The sequence below is a fragment of the Phasianus colchicus genome, chromosome 5 (assembly GCF_987193195.1).
Source record: "Phasianus colchicus chromosome 5, bPhaCol1.hap1.1, whole genome shotgun sequence".
In the NCBI taxonomy this organism is placed as follows: Eukaryota; Metazoa; Chordata; class Aves; order Galliformes; family Phasianidae; genus Phasianus; species Phasianus colchicus.
The window spans coordinates 23,448,082-23,475,063 of record NC_143440.1 but is presented as its reverse complement, the minus strand read 5'-3'; the positions used below and the strand labels follow the sequence as shown (position 1 = coordinate 23,475,063).

The window sequence follows — 26,982 nt, the reverse complement described above, 5'->3', positions numbered from 1 at the left end:
ATATTAAAAGGTCCAAGAACTTCCCACTAACTTAAAGCTGAGACAGCATTGACCTTATCTCAACACCATCAGCTGTAGATAACAGAGCAGAAAAACTCATTAACTGCACACATCACAGCTCTTCTTGTTTTCTTTAATGTATTGACTGGTATCCTTGAGCTGCAGGTGAAGTAGTACATGCAACAGATTTAGATAAATTCTGAACTTTCTGTATGAAAAACATCTGTCAAGTAATTGTCCTCCCACAGTCTAATCACCAATCTCTGGCCTTACAGCAGGTTTTTCTCTGTTGTATATAGCCTAAGAAAGATTTCTGTGATCACAGGAGAAGGGGTTTTTCTTTTTAACTCTAATTCTCCAGCAAGAAACCCTTCAATTTAGCCGGAGGAGGTTGTTACAATCAAGAAACCAGACATGGAAATTGTACTTATATCCCATAGTGGAATAGAAAATTGTCCATACTATTTTTTCCTAAATTAGGATGATTCTCCAACAGTTCTGTGATTACTGAGATGCTGAGAACACAAAAAGGGCAGTGGGACATTTGGAATAATGATTTTTTTTTTCTCTCTTCTTGATACACTGAAAATAGTCCTAAATTCTATTAAAAGTTTATCTTTGCATTTGAAGAGGGGGAATTTTACCTGGCTCTTATATCTAATAAAAAATATTCTATGAACCAATCTTCTTAGAAGCTCTTATGCTCCTGGGATAGACTTCAAAGTCTCTATTCTCTTTTTTTTCTTCTTGGATGAATACATGTATTACAAGGCAAAATAATATTATGCATCCCTTTTCCTATATTCAGGATATAAACAGGTAGTAGCTGTGTAGTCCTTCAGAGAGGACACATGAAAAAACTGCATTTCTCTCAGTCATAGCTGGTGGGGAAATACAGGAAGTTGTGAGTTAGCTGAACAACAGATTTGTTAAAAGATCAAATATATTAGAATGGAGAGAAGGATTCAGAAACAAGGCTGCATTTCTTTATATTCTAAGAAGGAGAAGAAAGATAAAGGAAAAGATAAGATGAACTGAGTAAGAAAAAAATAAATAGAAAGCAATTGATTCACAACTGATGTCACATCAGGACAACTGTAAAATCAGAGAAGGGCTGGATGAGGCCAGTGTAGAAGATTTTTCTAGGAGACAGAAATATTACTCTTCTCCAAAGCACTCTTTGCTCAGTAATACCTTAATTTTTAAAAAATCATAAAAGGTATAGAAGATGTCTACCCCCAACAGCCTCCTTACTTCAACAAAATGTTTTCTACCATGAAATCCTGCCTTTTATTTCACTTTAAAATGTAATATTATTCCAGATGGAAGGGTCAGATATGTCAGTTATTATTCCCTGCATTACCATTTATGTTTCTGTCTTGTCAGTAACAGAACTGCTGCTTCTACTGGTGGTTAAAAAACATGATGTTCAGAGTAGATATAGTATAAGACATTAAACCTAAAATAAAAATCAGTGACTGATTATGGAAAAATGTCTGATGGTCACAGCCTGGATCCAAGCAAACTGGACATATAAAGTTTTATTAAGACAAATTTGCTGTCCTGAGTTAGGCTGCCATCTGGGTTGAAACTACGTAAGAGGCTTTTTACTTCACATACAGAACCTATTTTCCATTGAAAAGCACTAACCTGAGTTTTTTATAGTAATGAACCCTTTTAAGGAAGGTCAGGTGGACTTCACTCTTAGAACTGACTTTCTAATATGAAAAAAATTCATACAGGGCCATCCATAATTGATTTATCCAGTAGTTAGATGTACAAAGCTTTCTTAAAATGACTCACAAAGATACAAAAAAAGATACATTAGTGTGTTACGCTGTTCAGGTCAGGGATGGGGCCATCATTACCAGTGACGCCAAAGGGAATATCCAACAAGAAGAGAAAGGATTAAGGATTTTGTTACTCCACAAGTGAAATAATGAATGTTGTCATATTAAAAGGTTACTTGTTCAAGTGCTAAGGGCAGACACATTGGGAGAACAGGTTGGGTAAGGAGGTTAGGTAAGAAACCACAGGTAAAGGCCTCTCTTCTAAGGATTCTAAGTGGTAGAAAACAGACTTTACTACTACACTTGCTAGTGAATATTGCATTTACTGGACCAAGATAACACTGACAAATATGCAATCCCATCAACCCTGATACTTAATTTACAGAACACTGCTTTCAGTAGTAATGTAGAGTTTGAGTCATCATTTCAACAAATGGTCACCATGTATGTGTGAAAAGGAAATCTGCTTTGTACATGAAGTCACTCCATATCAGTGCGTAAGACTCACAGAGAGCTTTATACACTAACAAACTATAAGCTCAATGGATCTAGGACTTGCCAGCCAATTATAAGAAAATACTAAATATTATTTCAGGGAGACTTATCCAATCCAGCTGACGATGCTGTTGCAAGAGACACTGCAATGGAGACTCCCATTAATTACCCTTTAGACAGCAACTGACAACCCTCTACACAAGTTCATTTCCACACAATAGCTTTATTCTATGGAGAAGAAACCAAAAGGGTTTGAATGTTTTTAAACAAGCACTGTGACTCTAAGTGCCTGAAACAATGTTACCAATTAGTTTTTAAATAAGAAAATTCCATTAACCTGCAATACTTGCTTAAAAGTAGACCAAGAAGGAAATAACCTGACTAGTCTCATTTTTCAGTAGCTGTATGTGTTTGCTGTCTAAAAAGCCAGCAAAGCAAAGATGTAGAACATAAAGCACATTTCAGACGTGGTATCACTTTAAAACTCACAAGGCGGACAGACTTTCGAAAAACTCAAACTTTTATTTTTGGCTTAAATCCTAGGGAGAAAACTGACTGTGTTCTATAATGATTGGATTAGGTGAAAGTGTTCCCAGACACTTACACCTCCAGAGTCACTGCATACAAACTACAAATCTCTTGTTTAAAAGTTTATCCATCAAAGTATTACTTTCCAAAGTATGAGGGGAAAAAAAGAAAAAAAAAAAAAACAACAGATTCTAGATGTGTTTAGATACCATGAAGTTACAAGAAGTTTCCTGTTTATAAGAACAGATTAACACTCTGTCAAGGTATACGATAATATTACCTTGAATTTTGCTTTTACATTTATACACTTCCCTACATTCAGATTCATTCCTACTATGGGGATGTGGAATACCTCAAATGTTAACTGTTGTGATTTTTTTTTTTTTTCCTCCAATTAACAATGGGATGTCAGAGGGGAGTTACTGGAAGCTACAATATTAAAATACATTCAGGTTTCAAGGTAGTCCTAAACAGAATGAAACGTGCTTCTTCTAACACACATTCCCAGCAGTGAGAAACAGAAACATTGTATTTCCTCTATTTTATCTCAAGGAAAGAGGAAATCGTTGCATGGAGTGAATATTACGTATTTATATACCAAATATTAACATCCAGTTTATAATTATGTATACTATGACCTAGATAGAAAGGATTCATTAGCTGCTATGCAAAAGCTGTCTGGTGCTTCTGCTGCTCACTTTTCTGATTTCCTGGACAACAATAATAAGGGAGATGAACACCTGCTGCCAAGATTTTAATGTAAGGACACTAGAAATTGTTGTGTGTACAGTGTCTCTCTGAATAGCACTCATATCTTACAATTGTGCTTTCTCTTCCCATTCTTTGATGGATGGCAACATCACATACTACAGACGTACTACAGTAATGTTACAATTTAAATCATGCTTTTTTTTTTTTTACATTTTTACTTTCTGTATTTGTTAATCATAACAGACTATATTTTTTAATAACCATACAGTGCTTATATTTATTTAAAAGTTGTTTTTTTTTTTTTAAACATTTCACTGATTAGAACATAATTTGTAAATAAGAAGTTATGTCTGGAAAGTGAGTAAAGTTAACCTTTTCATTTATCTCCTTAGTCAATAAATATTATGCACTGGTTCAGAGGCTGATTTTAATCTTAGCCCGGAACATACATTATTTTTGTAAGTATGTTAGAAGATGCAATTGTCTCCTTATTTTCTATCTTGAGCAAGTCAAATTCCATGTCCTGAATTCCCATGACTTTGAAGACTGAACAGTGAGGACAACCTTCTAGAAAACCATTCATGAAGACTATGACACCATCTCAGTGTGATGTATTAAATTGTTCCTTTACTGAATTTATTATCCCAAAGACTGTTCGATACTGTTGGACTGCTCACCAAGAAAGATGGAACTATTGACAAACTAAGACATTAAGGTGAGTTTAAATCTGCCTAGTCTAATTGCAGCCAGTGGAACCAATGACTATATATAAAGCTAAGTATTTGTGCACCACATACTGGTGCCCAGAACATAATTTTGCTGAAACAGAATGGACAATTTACTATTTTATTTTTGGACTGAAAAAAATGTAACAGGTCTCTTTCACAAACCTAGGTTACATTGACATCACTCATTTTAGCTTGTTTCTAAGTGTGACCATAATGAGATCATTTCTCAGAGGTATGTACTGGCCATACACATGAAGCCTGCACTTAGCTAGTGCATTTGGTCAATACATTTTTGAAGCATTCCTGGCACATTGAGACTCTACCTTCCACCTTTCTGCTCACATACTACCAATTTTCAAGTGCCCACCTAGCTGTTCTGAGGCAAAGGTAGTATGGGCAGTTAGGAAACACAGCTTTTAAGAATGCTGAGCAACTGAACCAGGGGAGAAAGGGGTGGGATACAGCATCCTATGGTTTAACAGATTAATTACAGAATAGAAGTTGTTTCAATGCATAGTGCCAAGATAAAGTCCACAAATTTCACTCTTGCTTTCATGGAAAAACTGTCCCATTATCTTATGAAGAAGCCACTCCAATTAGGAAAAGTGGAAGAAAGAGTTTTAAATAAATAACATTATTAACATTCACTGTATATTAGCACATGCTACTTCCAGACTAATTTCAAGAATGGACCTTAAGTCTTGGTAGAAACCACTGAATAACTAATAATTAGAAAGGGCTTCTGGAAGTCAGCTAGTCAAGTTAAACACTCAAAGCAGGAGATACTAGAGCAGGACCTTGTCCAGGTGGCTTCTGTGCATTTCCAAGGATGGAAGCATAGAAATTTATACTGGAAATAAGAGTTCGAGTTTGTGATTAAAATGAGGAAGGAGTAAACTTGAAGTAGTTCTCCTTAATTTTAACCCAATATTTTAATTTATACTTCGAAGCAATCTGAAATTCTTCATGAATGAGAGGAAACTTTAAAAATAAGTTCAATGGCGTACTCTTTTCAGGCAGCCCTAAAAGCTAGAACTACCTGAAGAATACAAGAACATCTAACTTCCAATGTTACTTGCTAACTAAGAGTTCAAATTCTACCTGTATTTCTCCCAGAGCAATTACACAGTTGTCAAAATCCATTTAAAACAGAAATTAAAGGAAAAACATTCCTAGAAAAATAACCTTTCATGTGAGATTTATGTACAGGCTACAAAATTCTGAACTGAGAAAAGCATGTCAAATTTTAAAGTGGTATTCAAACCTCTTCTCAGATGTCTGTCCATGCCCCCTCATCACATGCACTTAATATTGTAAATTATATTGTCATATGTAAGAACAACTGTTCTTTTTGTTTCTGCCTCCAGTTCTACTCAGAAGCTGAAGGTAGAGAAGCAGCTATAAAAAAAATAATGAAGACAGAGTTAATTACAAAAACACTCAAAGAACACTTGGGGCCTAATTTTGCTCTTTGTAAATTTGATTTTAATTTGATTGCCTGGATTGAAATGAGTTGCACATCGTAGTCCTTAATTCAAATTAATTCCATAGTGTATTTCCTGTTTTGCAGGTTGGTTAGGGGACTTTTCAGAGTTGCTTTGCAGAGAGCAAAACAGATGAGGAAGTGAGAACTAGGTCTTCTTATAACAGTACTACTGATCTCTGTCCCTACTGAGAACTAGATTACAGAAATCTAAGAGTTTTGCTTCTAAAAATAAAGATTTCAGGTTTTTGTTTGTACAAACACCCAACTGATGCACACAAAATGTTTTACATGCAGCTAGTGAAGTGTTGTTTAGTGATCTACATTCTTTTACTAACAGGAACTGTGTTACTGCTACAGGAATCCACCATGATGTTGTAATTGAAGTAAGAATTAAAGGCAGCAACTGAAAGGGGACATAATTATCATTTCCTAAACTCTACTTAGTCTGGATTTAGCCATAAACAGAATAAAGTGCAGAGGATTTCTTTAGTACCACAGAGAATTCTGTAGAGCAATATTTTTCCATTGCACAGCTCTAACATACACAAATAACAGTCTCCTATAGAAACAAGCCTTTGTGTGATTCCTATATATCAGGTCAGCAAAAGACTTCCATATATGTTCTTAGAGAAGTTCTTTTAAAAAGTTATCTGCTGAGGACTAAGGATAACTCAAAATACTTATTTTTACTGAAGCTATTAAGGCCAATACACTAAGCACTGGCTAGAATTGATAGTTCAGTAAGCTTCATTGCCTTCTTGAGCAGTACTTCTGTGGTACAACAGATACTTGTCATAGTTCCAGATGGACATTATGGAAATTTGTCTTTTACAGGTTTTCAAATCCAGTCCTGACTTGAGATCAAACAAAAATTTCCTCTAGAAATGTGTAACTAGAATGTGACCACTTTGATGAGACTGACTTTAACTACTTCCAACAACAGCATTCCCATTTCTTTCCATAAAGGATCTTTTCACTACATAATGCATGTGGCAGGGGGGTTGGAGATTCATGATCCCTGAGGTCCCTTCCAACTCTGGCCATGCTGTGATTCTGTGATAATGAGGAAATCCTTGTCCCACCTGCTCTGTTTTTGTTTCTTTTTTTTCCAGAAAAGATGAAATTCCAAATGCTTTTCCTGGAGCTATGGAACTTGCTGATAGTTACCAAAAGAGATAGAGGCCTGAACTGAGGATTATAAATCTTGTGACTTCTCTCTGGGTGAGGAGGGAAGCAGGGGGATGGGGGATGTGCACAAAGGGAGGAAAGGAAAAGGAAGACAGAGACTTTGATGTGCACATGATAAAATGCATTCCTATTTGGTTATGTTTCTCTGAGTTCTTAGTTGACTGTGTTTCTGATTCTGAGGCTTAATTTTTAAAAGTGGAAATAAGTCTTAATAATTTACAAGTAGATTCCAAAAGGCTCTAGGAAAAATAGGTATTAGTAGCACTTTATAGAAACTAAAGCAAAGAGAAGTAATTAAATCCTATTTGTTAGCCAATGTTCTACAGCACCCAAACTTTTCATTCACAGTTGCGTTTGGCCCCATTTTGTGCCTCTCCTCTCATATGCCTTTCCTTCTATTTTTTTTTTTTCCCCTCTGCTCATTATGCACATCTAACTTGCTGGTAGATTTCTCCTGCAACAGCTGTTTCTTGTTTATAAACAAATAACACCCATTGCTGATATCTCAGCATTATGAATTTTCTTCGTGATGATACTCAGGGAAGCAAAATGAAAGGTTTGGTTCAGGAAAGCAATAAAACAAAACCATAGGGAATATCTGAAGCAACACAGAATTTTAAGGATCATCTTATAATCAGAATTGGAGAGCTGACATCTGCTGCTCATTTGTGGAACTTATTATATTTGTTCAGGAGTAGTTCTATAACAAGCCTTGGTTCAGGTGTAACAGCCCCCCCTTGTGTAGATGTTTTGTAATATAGTAGGTAATTAGAATATATTGCTAATGATTTTAAGAAAACACTATTGGAATTAAGAATGAAAACAGAAGTTGAGACAGAGGAAAGGCAGTCACAATAAGACACACTTTCCCTTCGTTTTCAGGGTATGTAATTGAGATAATCACTTTTCATTGTACGTCTCCCCTTGAGCCAAATGAACCAGATGAAATTGAATGGCAAATGTCATCCCTTCAATTGAATAACATTATGTGCAGTTCTTGCTCTAGTGGGAAGGAGAGGAAGAGAAATGCGTTTTTCTGAAGTCAATGACACAGACATACTTCAGAAAGTTTAAGTAGTACCTTCTTCATTGTTACAGTACATGAATAGCAAGATATGGATGAAAAAGACAGACCAAGACAAGCAAGAATTAGAATTACAAGCAGATGAAATGCAGACAGTAGGATTTATGCTTTAATACATAGCACTGATGACAAATGTCCCTGTACCTTCACACAGTGTTACAGAATGTTATGGGTTGGAATGGACATTTAAGATTTCCACTCTCCCTGCTATAGGCAGGGACACCTCCCACTAGACCAGATTGCTTGAACCCCATCCAGCCTGGTCTACAGTGCTTCCAGGGAGGGGGCATCCCCCACCCCAGTGGGCAACCTGTTCTAGTGTTTCATTACTCTCACAGAAAGTAAATTCTTTTTGATATCTAATCTGTATCCCCCTCTTTCAGTTTAAAGCCATTTCCCCTCATCTTGCCACTACATACCCTCTTAAAAATTTCCTCCCCAGCTTTCCTGTAGGTTCCTTTTACTGGAAGACCATTATAAGGTCTCACCAGAGCCTTCTCTTCTCCAGACTAGAGACCCAACTCTCTCAGCATGTCCCCATAGTGGCAGTGCTTTCTAAGCATCTAACTTTGTGGCCCTCCTCTGGACCTACTTCCACAGCTTCATGTGCTTCTTGTACTGGGTCCCCAGAATGGGATGCAATACTCCAGGTGGGGTCTCACAAGAGCAGAGTAGAATCACCTCCTTCTTTCTGCTGACTGTACTACTCCTGATGCAACCCAGGATACAGTTGGCCTTCTGGTCTGCAAGCACGCATTGTCAGCTCATGCAACCAGAGAGCCTGCTGAAATGTTTACCAATTAGAGGGTGCATGCTGCTTTTTTGCATTTAGAATTTTAGATTCAGTGGATAAAAGTTTCATTCTTCTTGACCTATTCTGTAAGCTACAAATGCCACGTCCAGTCAATTCACTATTGTTGAAATGGAATTAAGCTCATATTTGCTTAGATTTAAAAGCAAACAAACATACACATACATACATTGAAAGCCTATTAAATGATTAATTTCAGGTACTTATGTTCAAAATCCAGTAATAGGAACTTCTAATCAGTCACCACAATTCTAGAGGCACCTAAACTGCCATATGCCTGTGACTTCTCAGACATGCCGTGGATGGTTTCATCCTAAACTAGTTCTGGCAAAACAAAGGAGGATATGGCAAACATTTACGATTATAAGTGGATAGGGCAATCTGCGCCATTTCTACAGAACTCAGCTGGGAAGAAACTAGGTTGTTGGCAACTAACTGACTAAATAATAGCCATGAGCAAGAAGAGCGGGTAGTGATGGGCACAGATATTGGCAACCTCAGTCTGGCTCAGCTGTAACCTTGCTAAATTGTAATTTGTGCATACAGTTGATCAGCTCATTTTCTAACACACAATGATGGGCCATTAAGAACAAAGAAACTAGGTGTTTCTCTGCCTAACTACAGGAATTGTTCCCAGTACAGCTGTTGTATATTGATACAATCAGACTCAAGGCAACTGTCTTTTGCAACCATGGCTTGCTACATTCTAAAATCTATCAAATGAAGGAGATCACAGCTGCATTTCAAGTAATAGACTGTCACTCAGCAGGATTTGCTATGTTTATAATTTTATTTTTTTACTTAATTCTGAACTTAAATTGAATACATCGTATCTCTCGATGCAAGAGCTACTCAGCAGACTCAGCTACTAATGGTGGTATTGCTTTTCCTTTGGAAAGCTGTCACAGCATAACAGAGTTTAAGACTTAATGTGTCAGAAATCCAGTGTTGAAACCAGTATCTGAGATATATTCCACATATGTGAGTGTTTTAGTTTATTGCCTAAGAACTATTTACATATTTATGCAGTGACCGTCTAATAAGAAAATACAGAAACAAGTTTGGTAGTAGGAGCCCCACACTGCTATCCAAGTGAATAAAAATGCTAGTGCTGAGGCATACACCTGCTTGTGCTCTCCTTCTGCTCCACATAATCTTAAGATGATGCTCTGCACAAAGGCATGAATTTAAGAGGAGTGCACCCTGCCTTCAGACCCAAATAGATTTAGCACATCAAATAGCACACTTTCTGAAGTCATGGGTTTCAGAATCTCTGAAACTGAAGGAGTAGATCACATCTGTTGCACTGTGTCTGCTGCAAATATATTTATTCTGTTTCATTTTTTGGATCTCAGCAAGACTTGCAAAAACTAGGTGCTCAGACTGTAAAAATTCTTAGTACATGTGGAAGCACAGTTCCAAGCACCGAGGGAGTTTTCAGACCTAATGGGAAGGCTTTTAAAGAGAAGAAAGTTTCATAGGGTTAGGCAAAAATAAAGAAAACTCATTGGATTAAAATTTTAGATTTAAGAGAGGATTCAGAAGTTACTAAAGTGAGGTTCAAGGATTCAGTCTTCTGTTTTTCTTGCGTTTTCATTTACCTATCAGATACACTAAAATTTGCTAAATTTTCTAGGGGGGCTGTAATCAGGATATAGCTTCTGAAAAGGCTGAGATTCTGGTGAATCTGTTAAGGACGTTGACACATGTGCAATTTCCTCACCTCAATACTAGAGAGCATTATTAAATTATTTTTAATTGACCTTGTCAGATGGTGTAATTACTGTAGTGGTGGCAATTAAAGCAAATGCTAATCTCTCTCACAGAGTATGCATGACTGGAAATACAGTGAGATATGTTTCAATTATGTTTTTAATCTATTTATTTTTAGACTAACTTTTGATGCTTTCTCTTGGGAAAATCTAAAGTAAAATGTGCAAGCTATCTAATCCTGTTAAAACAAATCAGCAATGCATCATGCTCCTATTTTAATGAATGTCCTCTTGGCTTTCAATTATTTGAATATAGTCTTTCTACTTTTTCATAACAATAAGCACTAGAAAATGTTAGCAATGCATTGTGATTTTAAAACAAGCCTGCTATTTAACTCAACTCTGGTTTCAGGAAAAATATGATTTTTCAGGATTTACAATACAGGAATAATGTGTGTTAAAATCATATCCATCTAGGAAGTAATATGGATTCTTAATAGACACAGAAGCAGACCTTTTGCCTCTGGATTTCTGAAAAGACCATTGCTTGAGTGTGAAGTATTTCACTGGGGGTCAGATTTACTAGGTTGTTATCCTCTATAAATTAATCATGGAAAGTGGATAGTGCAACAGTGCATGAATAAGTAGTTCTAGAGAAAGCACATAAAAAAAGAGATTTGGGCAATTCTTTCTGAAAGCCAGAATAGCTAAGACAACAAACTGGATCTTTTGCATTAGAGATCTGAAAGATCCAAGAACTCTTAAGCTTGTGCACTTTTAAGTCATGAAGAAGAAAAGCTGGCACATCTGTTTGAGTAACAACGATTTTTTTCTCCCATTCATGATGCAAGATACTGTGTCAAGCACAGAACCCAACAGGTGAGTTAGCAGCTTGACACTAAAGTACATTGTAAATTAAAATGTTATTGTCATGTTTATACAGCTGTTTCCTGTGAATTTAGTCCTTGTGCCATCATTATGTTCCATTTTATCAAATTAAAAATGATGTGATAAGAAAGCACATGCCCTGCAGTTGGAACATTAAAGCCTTTTCTGTCTTTTGTGTGCACACCCTGGCTTCCGAAGGTTGTAACTTGGGCAAAGTAACAGATTTCCATTAGTCTACAAAAGGTCATTTGATACCACAACTAGACCCCAGTAAGTTCATATAGCCATTCTCACAAGTAAACTGGCTCCTACCAGCAAGTCATGCTTTTAAAAATCCGTTTCAACATTCCCCACTCAAACTAGATAAAACAAACAAGCGTGGGTATAAGGTAGAGATTAAAATAAAAGCTTGCAGTCTGAACAATTCTGATCGTTAATTAAAATCAGGCATTATGGTGGAAAGTGTTCAACACTAACAGTGGTTGTACAAGTGTCTCATCAGATGTATTTTGTCCTTGAGCTATCTTCATCCCAACAGAAAAATTGCACCAAACATACAGTGCAGTAACACATGTAACTGAAGGACAGCTTTACAATGACTGTGTGCCCAAAATAGCCCACCTGGAATGAGCACTGCACTCTTCATGTTCTCATAATACATACTTCGTGCAGGAATTCAGTGCACCTTGCTTCTAATTCTGTCATTTAACATCCAATCTAGTGTTGCATATTTTTAAATCAGGTATTATTATCTATGTCTTCTTTCCCAGGTAGTATAATTCCCAACTTCCTGTCTTCTATGAAGTACAGAATTAAAATAATATATAAGTGATATACATATAAAAATATATATGTAAATATAAAGACTCGCATGGGTTGGGGGAATCTGAGATTTGGAAAAGCCTGCAGTTACAGGGCAATCTGAACAATCTGCCTTCAAAATGCTCCACACTGGACAGTCCCAGTTCAGATAATATGTTCCACGAGAGTTTCACCAACATATCTGTACAATATGCCCAGTAGCTCCCCCACAGATGTATCAATGTACAAGTCAATCAGATCAGCATGCAAGTAGAGTTGTAGTGCTCAAAACCTCACTGCAGTGTACTGGGTTGCATCTACTTTTTTTTTTTTTTCCTTAGGCAATCCCTGATTGCTCTGTTTGTTAATTTGGCTCCCCTCTTATCCCAGCTGGGAACGTTATCAACCAGCTGCATGTTTTAGAACAGACATTAACATTACCATTAGGAGATCTGCACAGACAGATTTGCATATAGGTAGAAAAAAATAATATCAGGAGCTGGTCTTTGTCTACGAATCATTTCTTTCAGTGTCTAGCTGTTTCTCCACAGTGTTCAATAACATCCATTCTCTGCCCGTCTGGTCCTCCGTCAGTGTTCCTATGCCATAATATTTATAATGTCTACATCTTACTGAGTAGCAAGATGGAGCATGGATTTACACAGAGGAAGTTTTATGTTCAAGCGAGACAGAGAATACGAGCACAAATACAAATCAGAATAGACTGAATCACCCAAGGATGGCACAGTAATCTCAGACGCAAAACCTGACCTAGCTTCTGCCTGCGTTTCAGTTAGTTAGCTGGGCCAACCTTTCATAGCAAAGGTGGGCTTTTTCAAACAGTATCATCTTCTAGAAAGGCAGATGAGCCAGAATGATGCCCTGGAATATCCCAAAAACATACCTTTAACCACACCTTAACCTGACTGAGATATTATACTGTTCACACTCACCTTGATTTCCAGTCCAATCCAGAATTACTGCTTTTTTTTTTTTTTTTAATCTGTTTGGTATAATTTAGAACTAAATGCTATTGGCATATGTATACGGTTAAACCAGGGTCTTCTCTAGAGGTCTGCAAATGGTGAAGCTGCTCTGGATATTGTATATTTTTCTGTCTGTCTGGAGCCCTGTTAGTGAGTAGCTGAGTCCACTCTGTGATGTTTCAGAGTATTTAATGTTAGATGAAAACAAGGAATCCCCCCCATCTTGTGCCCAGTCTGGCTAACAAAGCGTTCCTTGCAAACTGTAAGTTTCTGTTCATCCATTGACTGAGAAAAGGTATTTTGTCACAAAAGAGGATTCCAGTTTTGCCCTGTTGAAGGTTTATAATATGTTTTGTCTCCTGATTAAAATGCCTTTGACCTACAGACACACAAACTCCTAACTAGTGGCTTATGCCACAGCTTTTAATTTTTTTGGTCTTTCAAAGGAAATAAATGAACATTCAGCCACTGCAAGGAAAAGGCTACAAGAGTATACAAGGCACATCAATGTGCTCAGACTTTGGCTTTGCAAAGCAAGAGAGCCATTCTGAACCATGAAGATACCTAGGCAGACCAAAAATCTGTCGGAATGGGTGTTAGCAACCAATGTTTTTGGATACAGGCCTAGATAGAGCCCGAGGGAGGATGACAGAAGGCTGACACTAGTACAGTCTTCAGTAACAATCTGATAGAGCAAAACAGATGTAGCAATTGAGATAACACAGCTGGTAATGGAATAAAATAGCACCTGCTGATTGCTAAGGAAACAGCACTACTAGACAAGGCAAAAGGCAACGTTTAAGATGCAACAAGAGTTTGAGTGAAATCATTGGAGATGATGTAGGAAGGCATGGAAAAATGCTGACCAGGAAATATAAAGAGTTTGCATAGCAGCTTACATAAGGTTGCCCCCAGTCTAACAGATGTTATGGAAAAAAAGAACACACAAATCCATGAATAGAGAAGAGTTGCTATGGAAGCACAAGAAGGAAAAAAAGAAAAAGAAAAAAAAGCATGGTATCAAGGGATAATGGAAATGTGATCAGTGTTGTACACAGTGGCTAAAAAATGTTTAAATAAAACACTTCCTTCTGGTTTACTCTGCTAGTGTTCTTCTTAAGTGAAGCAAAACTATTGAGACAGAAGCCCTGGTCTGTGTATTTAATCACTGCACAGAGGGTGGGATATTTGAAGCTTTGGGAAAATATATTAGAAAAAAAAAATGTAAAAAAAAGGAAACAGCATGGGACTGAAAAGGATCTCAAACATTTTTCAGGGCAATAGGAAGCTGAATATTCAGAGCGTGCAGTTGTCTTTGGAGATGGGTATCTCTTTAGTATGCTGTTTCTTGGCTGCATCCTTCAAGCTTGATTAATACTTAATGTGATTGTCTTTAAAATCTGTCAGCATTTGGCATGGATCAGATAAGTGCCTGTGACAGAAGTGTAAATATTTGTAATTGAGTTTTGTAGTCTGCTGTGGTTATGATTAATAAATTTTGCTTATGTACCTCCAGAGATTGTTTTGTAAATTACCCTACTTGGTTTATATTAATCAAGACACTCAGAATTATTTTCCTGTGGGTTTACTATCTTAAATAAAAAAATTAAGAAGTAGCAGCATTGATTAGAGGCTCTAGTCAGTGTATTTTAATATACTTAATTAATATTCAATCATGCTGATGTGGAATAGGCATTGAATTGATCAGAAAAGGGATTCAATCGCAGAAGATGCTCCCTGACAAGGAAAGAAAATATGAACAAAACAGTTCTTAAAAAAAAAAAACAAGATTTTTCAGGAAAACAGAAAAGGTGAAAACCTTAATAATCTAATGATAAATTCTAGACATTGTGAAACACAAAATTCATACAGATCAAAATGAAACAATAATTAAGTTATTTGGAGCAAGAGCAAGGAGGGAAAAAAAACGTTAACTAAAATATTAATTATGTATCAGAGACAATTTATGGCATCAGTTCTTTATCTGAAGGACACAATACAAGGAGTCGTCTACTTAAAATGGATTTGCTGTTAAGGATGGAAGGGGAGAAAAAAGCAAAGATTTGTCTTGCCTGTATTCCTCTGGTTATCTCCTATTAGCATAAGTGTGTAGAGGATCTTGAAAACTTAAATGAAGGCAATCAACAACTATAAGAGAAAGAAACAAAAGCCTGTATTTGCTCCAAAATTATAGTTAAAATTAACTGTGAAAGGGACTGAGGAGAGTATCTGAGGGAGGTGACTAGTAAGAGACTAGTATACTAGTATTCATGATATTTGTAACAGTTTAGATTGTAATTAAATGCTTGAGTATTCAGGCAGCTGAGGGCTCAAAATGAAAAATACACTACCCTTTAGTGGTTTGGAACTCCGTAATCTTGTGAGATTTGGTCTCTGGAGGGAGATAATTACGATTTCTTGAACAATGATGACATTTGATCCAACAGAGGTCTGAAACTTCTTAAGCACAGGGGATGTAGCACATAACACTGACACTCTTGCTTGGTTCTCAGTCCAAATGTAACATATCGAAGGGAAACTAGACTGATAATGAGCTACTTCATTTCCTGTCTTGCACAGGGTTTCATCATTTTACTCCTCTGCCATACGATCCTACAAAGGACCATAATCACTTATCTATTAACCTCTATCCATCACACTCCTTGGAACTTACTTTCCTATTCGTGTTTTCATTCCATAAACTCTCCTCACTAGTTTTAATCATGTGCAATTCAGACTGAGTAAAAGAAACAGTGTGTGAAAACATGTTTGTTGAGACAAAAGTGACAAAATGAAATGAGACATTTGGCAGTGGTAAGGAAGGTTGAAATGTACCAAGCTCTTATTAAAATAATGAATATTAAATTATTCCTAATCTTCTGCTTATCACTGCCCAGCAGTGTAACTTCTGCCTAAAAATCTTCCAGCTCCCACATTTTGCCTGGAATCAACTGTAGATAGACTAAATTTTATAATAAATATTTTTAAATCTCTCATTAGTAATCATTACTCCCCAAAAAACAAAAACACGATAAAGATACTGTCTATATTTTAGTGATCTTAAGACTAATGGTATCACTGAAAAAGCCAGATACCTATAAAAGTCAGCATGCCCCATTCTGTCCTTTTTAATCTGTGGGCAACAAATTGCATGCTGGAAAATATAAAATCTGAGCCTTGTTTCTGTGTCTGAAACCTTACAAACTACAGTGCTCATCCTGTGATTCTGCTGCTCTGTGTGTTTTCACATCACGCTCATCTATGTAATGCATTAACAACCCTGTGAGGTCTTCCCTCTCCTCCAAAGGAAGCTCAACGGGATAACGTTCTCTATTACATATTTAACATAGGAACCCAGAGCCACCATACCGTTTTTTTTTGGGTTTTTTTTTTTTTTTTTTTTAAAATAACCAAACAACACAAGAATAGAAAAATCAACAAGTTCTCATGTACTCAAACTGTTTCATAGAATCTGGGCATTCAGTCTCTTGAACTTAGATGCCTAAATCTTATCTAAATTCTATTTTGAGTTCAACACTTTTATATCTTACGTTCCATTTAAAAAGGGTCTTAAGGTGCATCTTTTCTGGTTATCCTACTTTCAGCTATTCCTGGATTTCAGCCCAAGTCATCCCAGCATTCAAGTTCAAAAGTACTTTAATCTCAAGATGGCTTGTCAGATATGCACAAGTATTAGAGAGTCTTTGTTGTTTATTTTTAACTTCAGCTGTTATCTACCTGTGCTATAACAAAGGAGCAAGCATAATACCCATGAATTTCTCATATACTTCCTATTCCTTTCCAAACATTTTCCCTGCTGACAAACAAGTTAAGAACAGCCGGAAGAAAGAAAAATCCCCCAAATCTCAGTTCAAAGAACTATGAATATGTACTCAAGCAGCCAAGGGCAAAGAAAATTTTCCACAGTACCTTGTCTTCAGATGCTGGTCGGTCAAGTGGTTTTTGGCTGCTCAGAAAGAGGTAATAAGAACTCACAAAATGAGCCTTAAAATTTTACTTACTTCTTTTCACTGTGTCTCAGATTTCTTAGCTTTTATAATGATAAGGTTTGTCACTTTCTAATTCTGTAGGCTTGCCACTCGCAGATCTGAAGCCTTTCACTTAAGGCTGCTGGGGCAGCCCTTGTGCTCTTATGTTATTTTTCTTAAGATCTTGCACCTGAAATTTCTAATATTGCTGCCCTTGTAGGTTTTCATTGGAAGTTACTGCCACCGGTGTGGGACTTACCCATCCTGAACTCCCCTTTCTTCCCATTCCTACCTCTAGAGCATAGCTTTTGATTTTTATTAAAGGACACAATCATGCATAGAAAGCTTTAACAACCAGACAGTTTACAACACCTGTCCATGACTAAAGCAGAGTTCAAAGAGTGCTGACTGTAGGAACAACCAAGAGTCAGTTCCGCAATTCTTTAAATCTGGCCCTACATATTTTGTGTTTCTCCTGAAAATCAAAAACTAGCTGGATCACCTCAATAAAAGAAAGACAGCTGATGACTTAAATCTTAGTATTTGATGCTACTAATTACTTATTAGTGATTAAGTTATATCATGCAGACCCATCATAAGACTCCTTATTAACAAAGGGACATTTGAAATTTTTCACTCTGAAATAAAGTGTATCTGCAATGAAAAGGGCAAAGGGAAGAGGCAGAAAGCGTCCCTCAGCAACAAGGAACACACTACTCTCACTGTAACAGAAAATATGATAGCTAGAGTGAACATTTATGCGCTTTTTTTTTTTTCAGAAGAGGATGTTTCCTTTCCACTTCCCAGCAGCTAATACCTTCCCAACTGTCCTGACTTCTAATATCAACAATCAACATCACTTGGTGTAAACCTACACAGAGTAGTAGACAGAAGGGCCGTGGTTGTTTTGCAGTCTTTTTGTCGTTTGGCTTTCTACCAAACTGTTTACTTATGCTTACTAGCAGGTATTTTTTATACTCTACCTCCGAAAGTCTACAGCAATCACTATTAATCCCTGGCAGTGGTGCAATAGCACTCAGTGGTAATCAGCCAGAATATGGCAACAACAATCTATCACTGAAACACATTCCCAGAATGTTCTCACAAAATGCTCGTTTGCGAGTCAGTTTCAAGCTATTACTAACCGCACTCCAGCAATCAGCAGAGATGAATCATCATCACTTGACACCAGAGATTAATTGCTATTTGTTATTCCCCACCAATTTCTAGCACAATTTGTCAGAAAGTCACTAGTCACCAGCAATAATCAGTATATAGCTGTAAAGATAATTTGCTGTATTTAATTAATTACAAAAACTGTGATGTCACATAGATAAATTTCACCGAGTTTAGCATATCACACTACATGCTGGGAATAAGCAACAGGTAACGTAATATTGCTGTAGTCAAAGGACTGAGGATTCCACTCCATGCAGAATCCCAAGTCCTCAGTTTTCTTCGGAATGACATTTATGACATGCTTTTGATGTCCATTCCCAAGTGGAAATATCAAAACAAACAAACAAAAAACCCAGCATCAAATATCAAGAAAGAGTTCTAGCAAGCACCTGAATTTCAGAAAAATCTTCACTTAAGGCTTCAAATGTTTATAAGCTTGCAAAGCACTGGTGTGTAAGACAGTAACTGAAGGCTTTAGAAATCATGAACATATGTAACACCATACTAAATATTAACAAGAGTGCAGCGTAAACACTGGAGAAATAATCAAAACACATTAAAAAATATTAGCATGGAAAAATTAATGACAGGTATGGTTATTATAAAAATGCCACGATCAGTAACAGAAGCTCTCTCATCCCTGTCCTTTACAACTCATTGGTCCATTTCCTATCACGTCTACTCAGAGTTCTGCCAACACATGCATTTATAATGTTCTTTAAAAATTGATTAGAAATGTATGTTCAATAGACATAAGGAGGGGGAAGCACATTCATGGCAAAAGGCCCCTACAGAGAAAGCCTCACCCAGGAAAGGGCATCTGCTAATCCAAAGCAAATTTTCGTTTTTATTATTTTGTCTCCAGAGGTTGTCAAAAATACTTTTACATGGTAAAAAGCAGAGAACCAAAATCACAGCTATAGGACTAGCAGTACTGCATGATTTAATGTTTATTAAGATCAGCAACTCGAAATGGAATTCATGTGATTTTAGTCCTGTACTGTAATATCTCTCAGGTTCACACAATACTCACTTCAGGTTTCACAAAAAAGCAGAAATATTGGTGGCACAATGAAGACAATGGAAGTAGGTCAGAGTTCCTGTGCACTAATTCATTGTGAATACATCGTTTGCAATGCTCAAGTCTCAGTATTTTTGCCTTATCAAACTCCTATCTGATTCCAATTTTGTCAAATGATGTGATATAACCAGATCGGGAGCGTATAGCTACAGAAAAGTTGAGATCAGAGATCTCCTCACTATAGCACTGGAAAGTAGCAAATATCTTCTTATTCTTTGCTTTACATCACCAGGATTTGTTGTGCAGCACATGACATGTGACATTCTGCACTACATGATTCAGGAAAATAAACAGTAAAATTCTAGCGGTTTTTTAAACTGTTCATCACAAATTCACTCGTATACTTACTGGTTAGACAGAGTTATCTGAGGCAGCTATATGGGCATAGCAGAGTTAAGTTTGTCTGTTTAAAATTATAAATGTGTATTTTTATGCCAGACTCCTACTTAGTACATCAGACATTTTGGGATTTGCACAAACATTTATGTGAAGCACTGCTTGAATTATTTTCTTTGTACCAAAAGCTAAAAAAGCATCATTTCATTCATCTCAACAATGACTGAAACAGAAACTCAGCAGCTGGCAGAATGTGGCAGAACAGCAGACAAAATTAAAATATGCCCAATAAAAATAGCAGCTTTTGTTTTCACCTTGTTCTTTTTCTTCCAACAGAGTACAGTTAGACCATTTGTAGACTGCACCTTGAACATCTTTCACTAACTGAACTATTTACTCCATGTGCTGCTTTAATATTGCAAACAGAATTTTGTAAGGCAAGTTAGATTTGCAGGACCAGAATGATTCAGTTGTGCATGCTAAAGGGATAATACGATAAACCAGTTTCATTCTGAATAAAATGTATGTACTTTCTACTACTTATGATTGAGTACTAAATTATGCATGCACTACAAACAGTGCATGAAAACTGAAAACAGTCTCCTTAAAGTTTAGTCCAATTAGCAAATAAGGTGAAATCAGACTAAGAATTTGATTGCTTTTCTCTGGATTAAAAGTATTTGCTAAAAATTCTCATTAAAACTTTGAGAAATACTGAGGTTAAATGCTGCAAGGATACTTCCTTTCAGTGAAAGTTTCCAGATGTGAAGTAAACTCCTCAAAGAAATGATCTCAGCTAACCATTAACATTATTTAAGAAAGTATTAGATGATTCATTGGAAAAAAAGAAAAAATTGATATTAAAAATAATTTTCCCATTTTTATTCCTATGATACTCCTGTTATTAGACAGCATATGCAAGATTGATGTAACAGAATAGCCAGAAAAAGAAATATGCAGGAGGGATTGATTTTTATAATGTTCCTAACAATTTCCCTCATTTTTATTTTAGTTAACTTTGATAGATTATTGATTTTTTTAATTGATTATTTGGTGGTATATTAAGCAAACTGAATGCTTCGGGGAAATTTGAGTTAATGATTTAAGGAATAATTGTCATTTCCTGTTGTGGGATTACTTAACCAAAATTTTCCAAAACTTTCTTTTGCATTTCTTATTCCTACCTCACACTCAATAATGTTCCAAATCCTTTTGCCCTTGGAAGCAAAGTGTTTCACAACCAGAGCAGATGAAATCAAATAAAAGTGCTAAAAGAGGCACTATGACTGCTGCAGTGATCACTTGAACTTTCCGTAAGTCACACATAAAAATTCATACAACAGGCCTGCCCAGTTTACAGTATGGGGTTTTGGAGGAATAACTCCATTTAGTGTACTAAGAGTTTCTCTAAAATCAATTAACAGCAAGTCCCTTACTATTTTCTTCCAGTCAGCTCTTGTCCAGTAAGTATTACTTTGCTAATAATTCAACATCTTGAACCAATTTGCTGGCATTTGTGATCTCATATATATTAGTGTTAATTGGCAACTTGTTCATTTTCCATTTCATGCTTAAAATAATGTATTTTCTAATAAGTATTATGTAATTTTTCTGAATACAAAGTACATTTGGCTTAGTGAATATGTGAATACACTTGCACAACCAAGACAAAAAACAAGAGATTTCAAACTATAAAATGGTTAGACATGGATAACAATTAAGGCTACCATCATGTGTATACAATAATCCACATGCCACAAGAAGGTAGATAAATTGCTAACTGTAAGAGTGAAGAAGGATCTGATCAGAAGTCTATATTGAAAGATTAAAAGAGGAAGAATGAACTATGACAAAAATCATAGCCATCATACATAAATGTATGTGTCCTAGCAGAGTACAATACAGGATGGCAGCATTCAGTTGTTCCTTTCAAAAGGCTTCTGCGATAGTCTAGCTGAGCCCTGTACTTTGAGCAGAGTGAACTTAATTAAATATATTCACTATGTGCAGAGCAGCAAAAGTAGAATGGACACATGAGAGTCGTAGTAGGGAAACAGGAAAGAAAGTAGGAGGAAAAAAGGCATGCATCTAAAAGCCACGTGTTGAAATCTAGTAGCAGTGTAGCATAAATGAACAAGGTTAGCCTACTATAATTTGGTTATGAAACATCCTGAGACCAATTGTGCAGTGCAGTACCAGCCAGTCGTATTGTGGTAAATCTGTGGTAAATCAAAATTCAGCCTTTATAGCTTGTGCTAAATAGGCTATTCAGGGTCATCATTAGGAAAAAGTTATTCTCTGAAAACGTGGTCAGGAGCTGGAATAGGCTGCCTAGAGGGAGATGGTTGAGTCACCATCCCTGGAGTTGTTCAAGAAGTGTTTAGATGTAGTACTAAGGGACATGGTTTAGTGGGGAAATATTGGTGCTAGGTGGACTAGATTATCTTAGAATGGAATCGCTAAGGTTGGAAAAGAACTCCATTAATCATCATAACATGCTACATTGTTTTGAGACTATATCATGCCAAGAACTGCTGCCCTGTCTTCTACATCACAATGAAAATATTTCAACTAGATTCTGAAATAAAGGGTTTTGAAAACTCTTAAAGCTTTTTTGTTTTTGTTTTCCCATAATGGAGTATTAGACCTTCAGCCAAAGCTCTCTAGATTAATAGCAAAAATATTTGCTATTAATGTTAAAGTTACTAAAATTACTCGTTAAAATTGCCAAGACAATACCAAACATAAAAAAGGCGGGGAGGCTGGACAATAGCTTTACTGTGAACACCACCACATTTACAAAGAAATTAAGCAGTCTTTAGGCACTAGCAAATTGAACATAGACTGTCTAATCCACATCCATCGTTTAAACAATTTTTGTCAAATTTTCACTTATACTACAAGTATACTATTTATACTAATGAAGCTTCTCTAGGACCAAATTAAGGCTCTCTTCTCTCCTAACAAGTTCTCTCCAGTATCAAGCATAAACTTCTTCCCATGATCAATTTATTAGCTGCATATCTATAGGACAAAAAACCAAGATAATGTACTTCAAAATATGAAGCGGAGCTAGCTCATTTTATTAAAGCAGGTAGAGGAATCAATCACCGCAAACATAAGTTTAAGATACAATCCAGTTTCCCCAAAACACAAAAATTGTTTTCAACACATTTTGTAGCAACTAGTAAAATACTTCCACAGAAGAGGTGAACTTGAGAGCTTCTCCTACCTGATTGCTCCTGTTCTGTCAGCATAAGAAAGCAGTCTTTGATGCACTGTTATTGCCACCACATTCGCTGAACTTCCATTAGATACTCCTTATTATGTCTCGTCTATCTATACTGGTCACAGAGGCTGGAAGTGGAATAGAAATGGGTCAAGAAGTTAGAAATCAGGACACAATATTTACTAATCTTCAGAGAGGCAATAAGTAATGTCTCTAGGGTTAATTGATGTTGATATACTTCTGATACGCTATACTATCTGAATAACTAAGTTAATGAAAAATATTCAAAGTAAACAGCTCGACTATCCAGGACAAGTAAAACAAATTGTATTTTCATTTTTCTAATTCGAACAGGAAAGCTGCGATAGTTGAAAGACAACCAGCTTTGAGGTTGGTTTTTTTTTTTTTCTGCTGTTATTTATTAATTTATTCCTAATCTTGATTCTAACTGGTGGTAGGGAAGTAGCCTGGCATTTGCAAGATGCCAAGAACTCATTACAGTCTTATCATAGTTTTATGATGTGGAATACCAATAACCAAAAATCATAACATTATGTAGTGCTGCACTGGGAGTTATAGTATTAATGCTCCAGTTCTGGGGACCTGTTCCCGAAGAGAACAACAGCTATGTTCCCCAGAAGACTGTTCGCTGTTCTGTTATCATTCCTGCTCAGGGGGAACAGATACAAGCCTTGGTAGGTCATCGGACAGCCCTTCTTTGTCAGGCTCTCCTCCCTTCTGCATCTCACCTCAGTGTTATATTGAGGTCTATCCACCTTTCGGACACTTTCTCTCATTATATTTATTAGCTTTGATTCTAATTATATAGCATTATATTGTGTTATCTTGCATTCTAATACCATACTTAGTAAATTTGTTTGTTTCTCCTCAGATCGTTGCCGCTGCTTTTAATTATTTTGGGGTCCCCTATTTCCCTTTTCCAGAGGTGTGGATCTGCGAAATCCCTCTGCCCCGTTAGTCACGGAACCAGGCGAAACCAGCCTGCAAACCATTGACAAGTCTATTGATGATCTAGGAATCTCCAAATCAATATTTTTTGGCCTTGATCAACAATTTTCTTTAAAACTAAAATGCGCCTTCTGTTATGTTGGATTTCTACTGCGCATGAATACGCATTCAATACTGTATAAAAGTTAATAAGTACTGAATAAACCTTCAATTTTATCTAGATACAGCAGTTTCCTTCGCTACCTGCCTTAAACAGCTCTCATTTCTCACCTCAGAAAGGTTGTTTTTTAGTTTTTGAAATAGTTCATGAATACAAAATACTTTTGACCCTTAGGGAAGAAAACATGTCATAAATTTCAATATATTTTATGCTGTGCAACATTAAAGAAGGTGTTTGAATAAACACACCACAAGCTTTAGGTCTGTAGTATTTCTGTTACAACTGACTGCAGTTTTTCTCCTGCCTGCTTTGACTGATTCAGACTGTAGAGAAAATTAGCACATTTTGAGTATCTAGCCAGTCTGTCACTTCATCTTTTGCTTCTGCACATGAAAGTGAACAAAACCTGACATATATTTGCAAAGACACAGTTTACCCTGCAGTGCATGTTTGTTCATCAGCTTCATCTGAGCCACTGGAAAACTCTGCATGTTGGAGAAGGCATTCCTCTCACTTGACTGAGCCACAGACACAAAACAGGGAAAGCCTCAAAGCACAAAGAGAAAGGCATCTGAGAGTGCTATAGCAATCAACTGTCACTACCCCGAGGAATCTGAAACATGGTGCATGTCTGAAGAAGCACAGGGGCTGCTATTTCTTGCAGGCTTTGTGCTCAGTATTAGCAGCATCTAATCAAGTTACAATAAGGAGCTGAAAATACTGCTGCAGACGTCAAGAGCAATGGGGTTGAATACAAAGATGAAATTGGGATTAAGCAGCTGGAATTTATTCTGGATATTAGCAAATCTTTTGAGTAGTGGAATTAATAGAATGGAACTGTGTCTCAAGGATGTAAAACATTAAAAAGCTTGTATTAAATGACAAAAATTGAACCTAGCACACAATATTCCTATCAGACAGTAGTTTATTTTTCTCTGCATATACAGATTATATGAATTAAGAGGCTTCTCAGTCTATACTTTCTAAGATTAACAGCCTTATTACTTAGAAGCAAATAGGGATGTTTTTGTCATACAAAGACAAAAAGTAGAGAAAAACAACCACTTAATTTCTTGTGATATTAAGTATTGCTGTTTTAAATGTTCATTATTGGCATCCAACGACATATTTCCACTCTCTAAGCTTGACTCTTTCATGAGTGTCTTTCTTGGGTCAGCTGCTCAAATTCCACTTGCAATTGATTCGATTCAAATATTAGCAGGATAAACTTTAATTTACTTTGAATTCTCAAGCTATAAAAAAAAAGTCCAGGAGCAAGCAAAGTTCAGAAAATGCTTGGGATACAGCATTAAATGAACCTCTGGGTTTCTAAATGGTGGCAACAATCAGATTAGCAACATGGACCATTTTAGCAGAAATACGTCCTGCAGTTCAGCCACCTCAGCTTGGAAATTCTTTGTGATTATACATCGTACTTAATACTTAGACTTCATCTTTCATCAAATGATTGGAAATGTGACAATGCAGACTATTAGTAATACATGTGAATGCAAATTTAACTGCAGAATGCTTAACCTCACTGCCAAATAAATTATCACTGAATTGTATGATTTTATTGTTTGAAGTATACAATCTCTATAGAAACTGGAGATGTGTAAACACTGCTTAATTGTAGTACATTCTGCAAAGGTTATTTCACAGACATGAAAATAGGTTTCTTTTGAACCTGTTCTGTTCTTGTGTTACCAACATGGACATTTTGCTGAATTCCACTTTTATTCTTTCAAGTGACAAGTCTTCAAATCTTCCTATGTTTTGATACTCTTCCATTCACTTTTTGGTTCTCTGATGATTTTTGTCTATCTTTCTCAGTATCTTATCTAATGATCACATCCTGGTCCTGAAAACTCCAGAGACTTTTATTTTTCAAAGATCATGAATTTTTTTGAATGAATTCAAGACTTTTCCTCTTTTATTCTGTTCTCTTTAAAAAGCCTCCTGATTTCTGACACGTTTCCACATTTTTAATATTTACTTCAGTTTTTCTAGGTTTTTGTCTTTCAAAATGTAACGTCTTAATGAATTATACATCTTATTCTATGTAATCTGAAGAGCTGAATCTTTAAATATTTGCTATTTACTCATGTAATCACTTTATATGATGCCTTGACTAACTATAGTAAGCCTTCATGTATGCAAAATCTTCAGTTTTAGTCACTTACCTTACACTGCCAGTGTTTCTCCTACATTAATATTTCCTGGCATCATGTTGACTTGAGCACCGGTCTCCAAATTTGTCTGCAACTACCCACTCCTTCTCTGAGTATCCATATATGCAGTGGTACTCTTGTCATTCTTTTCTCATGCTGTGGGGATAAATTATCACAGTTTATTATGAACTGTTACTGCATTTGCCTTGCTTTTCCAAGTACAATTTACTTCTACAACTTGTGACATTTGTCACAAGAAGCATAATTTACTGTGCTGATTTCTGCCTTCAGCTTTTCTTTGCCTGTTAGCTCAAGGTTTTGCAATTAGTTGTCTCATCTGTGCTACAGTTAGCTCTCTAAATGAATAGAATGTTCTCACTAGATTTAATAATTTTCATAACCTTGTATGTTTTCATCTTTTTATATTCTCTCATACACATAATTCATACATTTAAATATAGCATGCAGTGCTCCATGCAGTTTGATCATACAGTCTAATAATGGCATATTTTAATAGAATTAGTGGAATACTAATGAAGAGATCAAGCACTTCCAAAACAGTTGTTATCAAGAATCTGAATTCCCATTCTTTACGTTGCTTTTTTTCCCCCAAATTACATACTCAATCCTTTTCCAGCTATACTTCATGAGTTTTTCTTA

At 36.2% G+C, this 26,982-nt stretch overlaps 1 long non-coding RNA gene across 4 annotated transcripts in view; it reads right to left on the bottom strand.

Annotated features, from left to right (window-relative positions):
* Positions 1–26,982, bottom strand: part of LOC116229139 (uncharacterized) — a 171,689-nt gene that overhangs the window by 106,680 nt on the left and 38,027 nt on the right. For all 4 annotated transcript variants that reach the window (XR_016466835.1, XR_016466836.1, XR_016466837.1 and 1 more), the window contains 2 exons: positions 26,335–26,478; positions 23,026–23,150 (listed from right to left, as the gene is read on the bottom strand). This is a non-coding gene — a long non-coding RNA (uncharacterized LOC116229139). The remainder of the gene's footprint in view (positions 1–23,025; positions 23,151–26,334; positions 26,479–26,982) is intronic.